Raw genomic sequence first — 6,980 nt, forward strand, 5'->3', positions numbered from 1 at the left:
CCTGTGGAAAAGGAAAGTCTTGGGCTATCGGGGATATGTCCTCTATGGAGTAGGGGTCAGTCGTGGTCAATAGGCAAATTAGCCATTCTAATTCCTCAACATTTTCCTCTCTGGCTAGTACATCTATATGATCCAATTCAGTTTTAATTACAGGATAGCACATGTGAAATATCTGAGAAAGGTACAGATGATACATGAAGTGTGTGATGCTCGTGCATCTGCCATATCTGCAAACACAGATATAGCATCAGTAGGTTTTGTGTGCGGATATTTCTCCTCTTAATATGCTCTTGCTCTTTTTACTATTTTTTGTTTCTTTTCTTTTCTTTTTTGTGTATGAAGCTATATATATACATTCCCTCGAATTTGGGAGTTACATGGTCAGGGGAGAAGGTTAGGGAGGAAGCAATAGAATGTCAAACGTGAGTATATGCTCCCCCCTTCCTTGGATAGATCATATTTTTTGCAATGATGTTGTAGCCCCTTGGAACCATTTTGAGTGGGTTATAGGTGGTGATGTGGGCAGATAGCTTTTTATGACACTTGTGGCCACATCAAATTGTAGAGGTTGTAGTGTACGTTCCCAAGAACGAACGGAGGAAATGGTTTCCGACGATACTTTTACAAGGGGAGATGTAGACTCATTAGTTTCTTGGTGGGTATTGACAAGGGTAGGTGTAGAGTGTGCCGAAACTTCTATATCAACGTGTGCCTGGCATGAGGAGCTAGAAGCTTCATGTGGCTCCCCCATTCCTAAGCTAGGTGGTATCAATCGATATCATTTGGGAATCTAAACTAGCTTTGGAAAAAGTGGTGTGGAGCACTCTGTTACCTTTCCCTTACCACGGTCTTGAATTGTCGTTGGGGTGGCAACATTTGGTTTACAAGGTTTTACATGCGATGTAAAGGGATTCAGCTTATGTTTAGGGACCCAAATGTGGTCATTCCCTTCGTAGTACTATTGGGCTGTTAATAATTTTTTAGAAATCCAACGTGATGTTATGTTGCCTTTTCTCGGGCAGGTAGCTGCTTTCCTACTTCGAGGCTTCTTGTCTGAACGAGATTGAGCAGTAGAGGTAGCCGTTAACGAAGATTTTGGGACCCATTTGTATGTACTCTTTGGTAAAGTAAGCGGAGCCTCGGAGATCACACTTCCTATTTCCACTCTTGGCATTGAAGCGTAAGAGGGGTGGCAAACAATCAAAGATGGTGTGGCCACTTGACTTTGTGATTTTTCGTTATCTAGTGTTTTGTCCAGAGTTGATGGCTTAGGTGTGGGACCTTGAGCGGTTAGACTGAGAGCTGGTTTTTGCATTGTAACTCGCCTAGTTGCCCAATCAATATTGCACTTGGTGGCTAACATCTAGTTGCACCCTAAGTTTACAGTTCCCTCCATGGTACCACAACAGGCATAACCAAAAAGCTTTGAATTATAGTCCCCTTGTCATAGGCAACAGGAGTGTGCATAATTCCTGAGACAGTGGTTTTCTTCTTATTGATACCCTTAACTTGGATAGCACTCTTGGACAAATGTGGTTTTCCAAGTTAACACCACACTCCATATGACAGCAAATTGTGTTGAGCTCCCGTATCCAATAATGCATTATATAGCACCTCCCCGCCATAAGGACTCTGTAGTAGGTCAATTGGGTATCGTAGAAGCGGGTCAGATTCTAGTGAATCCTCCTCTGCCTCCTCGAAAAATGCTTGCGTAATCCCCAAGTTGGCCTCTCATTGGTGCCTAACACGCTGTTGATGTTCTTTAGATTCATACTCGAAGTCGCATTGGTTAGAGTCTTCGCTACTTTCAGTGTCAAGGGAGTTTGCCACTTTCTTGCCACATCAGAAGTTAAGTGCATAACACCTATCATGTTCACTGGCACTAATGGTGGCATATCTTGCCCCTCAGGCATTACCCAACTTGTGCCTCTATTTCCCCGTGTCTATGGTTGCCGCTAGGTGTAACCAATCCACGTTATCTGACTCAGTCATGCTCGGTAGGACATCCATGTAAGGAGAATCTTTTCCATCATCAGTCTCTTTTTTGCATGTATAGCAATACTTTAATGGGGCTGAGTGAATAGTGGTATCCGATCGATTATCGATGATAACTGTTTCCTAAAGGATGCGCGCGACCCTTCTCAAAATCAACTCGAATGACGAAGTCCTGGAATTGTAAGTAGACATGGTTTTTCGATCAGTCATGCACCATTTGTGCTTCCCTCATGAAGGGATGTCCTAAGATCATTTGATATGACATAGGATGCTTAGAGAAATCCATTACAATGAAGGTATGTCTTACCTTGTATCCCAAAACCTTGATCTTAAGGTCCCTTAGCATTCCAATAGGTTTAGCTATAGTTTTGTTTGCCATCTTAACCACTATGTTTGTGACTTCTAGGTGAGGTCTTCCCATAGATTTCCAATAGTTTTTAGTCACAATGCTCACTCCAGCACCACCATCAAGGATTCCTTTTAGAGTTAATCCCTTACTAGTAATGGAGAGGGTTGCATTAGATTCGTCACCTTCAAATTACTGTCCCAACTTGTTAACAGGTATTTCAACGACCGAGTCTTCATCTAGGTTGGGCTGTATATCCAAATGTTCCTCCTCATCTTGAAGCGTGTCGGGTCTATCCGTCTTCAGTTCTCCATTGAGAAACGCCCGAAGAGCTAAGAATAGCTCAAGAGCTCCGTATAACTTGGATATGATCGTGGTTCTGATTTCAAAGGACATGAAATCCATTAGTTTGGACACATTCAACGGTACTTTCCGAGATATCGGCCCCTGACTAGGGGCTGGTGAAGATGTAATCGCTTCCTCTTCGATGGGGTCAAGCATTCCCTCACTAAACATTCTTTCAAGCAGGAAGGATGTCTGCCCACTTCCTGATGTCCTATCCTCACTTTCTTCCCAAATGATACTAGGTATAGCTAACGGTTTATGGCTCGTGTGAGGCTGAACTTGTGTAGGAAGCACTATGTCAGGAACTTTGATTCTTCTAGGGTCTGCTAGCTCCAGTTCTCTTTGTGTTTCTTCCACCAAACCCCTTAAGTGTTGCACTCGTTCAATCTCCTCTACTGGGTTTGTGTAAGTTCCAATCTTTTTCTTGAGGGTTTTTGGCCCACGTGGCTTGTGTTTGGGAGTCTCAGTCAGTCTGGGTAGCTAAGAGGGCATTAGCTGACTTGGTTGTGGAGCCGGAGGAGTTTCCTTTTGTTTCCCGTGATTTATGTATTCGCTTGATTCTCCTTCGTTGAGCTCCCGAGTGGGTTCCTCCCCCCTTAAAGTAGTGGCTTTGGTCCCCATGGTTCCTATTGAATCAGAATCATCTTCAGGATCATTCATATACACGGGCTAATCTCCTGTCCCTATATTAGTCTTTGAACTAGGTTCAGAGCTTGTGGCATTAAGCGATCTCTTCCATCGCGTTTTCTTTTTCTTTCGTCGAGCAATTGATGCAGTATCCCTCTCTTCAAGAATGTAGTTTTGATTTTGAAGCATTGACCGTGTGACTACATTCGTGGGTACAACAGGTGTGGTTCCTAGTGCCTCATTGGTGACCTCAACCAAATTCAATGGCGTAATCTTGGGTGCACTCGGATTATGTGGACATTGAGAAATCAAATGATCTATGCCACAATAATTACATGTAAGTACCGGCATTCCCGACGTGCTCCCTTGATTTGGTTGCATTTGAATAGCAATCTTCTGTAGCCTATTAGGGCCCTCCGCTACACGATCCGGTCCACCACAATCGTAGCATTGAAGAGGTGGTCTCCTCGCCAAGGTATTAAGGTTTTTCCCTCTTGTGGTGAGAGCAGCCGCTTGATATACAGGCTTGACTTGCCCGAAATGATCCTCCATGTAGTACTGGGGGGTCATTTCAAACGTATCAAACGTAGCAATCCCATATGGAACAGTGGGGTCTATATCCTCTTCATAATCCCCACATGCACTATGTGACTCACAACCCATCTGGTTTATGGGGGTAACCCTCCGGATGTGGAGGTTGTGGTCCTAGCATTGGCGGTGGTAATGGCACAGACTGGGCGCAATCCTCGGATGAATCTATCAAGAAGTTGGTTGTTATTGAAGCGCTCATTGGGAGTACAGCGAGAATTTAGATTCTTTAGTCGACTAATAAAGTCTCTCACTGACTCTCCTTCCTCGCGTTCAGTTTTTTGGAGTTGAGATGCTACTCCCCAAAGCACACCCTCATGTATGTATTATTTCAAGAACAATCTCTTGAGAGTGGGATAGTGAGTACGCTCTTCAACCCTTAAAGTTCGATATCAATCTCCGGCTTTTCCACTCAAGGTTAAGCCTAAGGCTTTACACTTATGTAGCTCATTGTGCTCTTCCTTCCACATCGGCAATAATCCCTTGTTGGAAGGGAAGTTTTATGTGATGCTTGCCAGAACCATGTGTGAAGAGATTCGTCTCAAAAGGGGTTGGATGGGACACAATCAGTGCAACATCAATTGGGATGCAAAGATGGATACCCTACAATTGGCCTCGAGCCAAGTTATAGTCCGAATGACAGATGAAAAACCCGTACCTGCTACTGCTCCCTCATGCCATGAAGTTACTCCTCCGATCACTACCATAATTCCACTCATCAATCCACACAGATTCATACCACTCATCAAAACGAGTCCGCTCCCTCCTCTAGAGACACCACTGCCTCTCATATCCTCTCAACTACCCCACTTGTTGGCAAAAGCCGACTTTGAACTCTCAAACACCACCACTTTTGCTGACCCCCCCACAAAACTAACCACACTAACCCTCCTAACAATACTAATAAATGCACATAGGGCAAGCACTCTTAATAGTGGCTACTTAAAAAGACTTCTCACAATGCAAGGGTATTATGAAGGTACTTCCACTCTGTGGATCCCCCGGCGATTCACTTGCCATACTCATATACCAACAAACCAAGCTCCTCATCCCTCTCACATGCAACCAATTAGATAACCCCAAGCCCATAGGATACATGACAAATGTTTGCCCAAACGCTCCCCAAGGCCAAACTATCCTCACTCACACCCTAAGTCTTGCCCAACAACAACTTCCCGGTGAATCCCAAAACCTCTACTTCAGGCTCAACATTACTATGAGGGAAATCACCAAATTTGGGTCCCAAATCACTAAGAAACAAACTTCCTACTCTTGTCACTCCGTAGTTACCAACCCTTCAATGGAAGCCCAAAGTGACCTTTGCCAAGAATACTGCACCGAAGAAAGGAAACAAAAACTTCATGATGACCCCTTGCTCCCCCAATTGAAGCCCATGGTCCATACCAATGATATACCCTTGATGTCGGCCTCCACCCATCATTATCAAGGAGTACTAAAAATTAGCCCTTGATGTCTCCATTCTCAGCTACTCCCTCGTTTTGCAATCCTACCTACAATGGGGTGCTAGCTACATAGCCCATAGGTACAAAACCTATTTGCCAGGTGCCCCAAAAATAAAATCTATTTGCCACAGCTATACCAACTTTTCCATGACTGTACCATTTAGAATCTTGCCATTGCCATAGTCGTACCAACCTTAACTTTTGCCACGGGCATACCATTCTCATCATTCAGCGTTGCCACCACGAACATTCCAACCTTAGCTCCAAATGCCAAGGCCGTTCCAACCTCAACCTCAACTACCACACCTATACACCAAACAAAAGACACGCCCGTTCCAACCTCTACCACGACATGCCCCTACCATTTAACTCATATTCCGTCCTGATGGGGATGAAACTTTTCAAGTGTGGTAGACCCATGGAATGACTTGAAAAGTTTCACCCCATACCCATCAACAGGGACACTGGTGGATAGGTGTAATGTCTTACCCATACGGGACCCTTTTTTCCATATGCAAAAAAGAGCAGTTGGGAACACACCATCACACCCATCCCACATCTGATGGGGATGAAACTTTACAAGTGGGAGGAAAGAAGCCCCATGGACCCACTTGCAAAGTTCACCTCAAAAATCGGATGGGTGTGATGTTGTACCCAAACATGCTCTTTTTTGTATGTGGGACCCCTTAGGCCACTCACAAAAAAGAGCGGGTGGTAACACATTTGTCATCCGATGGGGATGAAACTTTGTGGGTGGGAGATAAATAGCCAAATGGACCCACTTGAAAATTTCCACCCCCATCATGTTTTAGGATGATATCCTACCTAAACCTACTCTTTTTTTGTGAGAGACGCCTTGGGCAGTATGCAAAATATATTAGGTGGCAAAAACACACCATCGTAGTAGCCATCCAGTGGCAAAAAAGATCCAGTGGCAAAAACACACCGTCGTAGTAGCCATCCAGTGGCAAAAAACCTCGGGTGGCAACACACCGTCACACCCATTTAGTGTTAAATAGTGATGAAATTTTGCAAGTGGGAGGAGAGAAGCCCTATGGAACCACTTTCATAGTTTGAACGTCAGATGGGTGTGATTTCCTACCCAAACTCACTCTTTTTTATATATAGGGTATCCCTTGGACACTTTATACAAAAAACAAGCGGGCGGTGGCAACACACCATCACACCCACCATTCGACATCTACTGGGAATGAAACTTTGTGAGGGGAGAGAAACCCTATGGACCTACTTACAAAGTTTCTTCCCCATCACATGCTAGATTTGTGTGATGTCTCACCCAAACCTTCCTTTTTTAGGTACGAGACCCCTAGGGCCATGTACAAAAAAGAGCCACATGGCAACACACCATTACACACATCCGGGGGATGAAACTTTGTAAATCTGGAGAGAGAATCCCTGTGGATCTATTTGAAAAGTTTTAGTGTTAAAGGTATATATTCTATCATATTTTTGATCATTTATTAGTAATCATAGAAAAATATACTTAATTTAATTTGTACAGGATTCAACTTAATGGAATGTGCACAATATTATTATATGTGCAAATGTGCAAAAAGTTATTTTATGTAACAAGGCCCATTAGAAATTATATTTGG

At 43.8% G+C, this 6,980-nt stretch overlaps 1 pseudogene; it reads right to left on the minus strand.

Moving 5' to 3' along the window:
- Positions 1 to 454: 454 nt before the first annotated feature.
- LOC147605405 (uncharacterized) lies at positions 455 to 6,369 on the minus strand (annotated as a pseudogene).
- Positions 6,370 to 6,980: the final 611 nt, after the last annotated feature.

Source organism: Cibotium barometz, chromosome 59 (genome assembly GCF_041138505.1).
Source record: "Cibotium barometz isolate CiBa-2024 chromosome 59, ASM4113850v1, whole genome shotgun sequence".
Taxonomy (NCBI): Eukaryota; Viridiplantae; Streptophyta; class Polypodiopsida; order Cyatheales; family Cibotiaceae; genus Cibotium; species Cibotium barometz.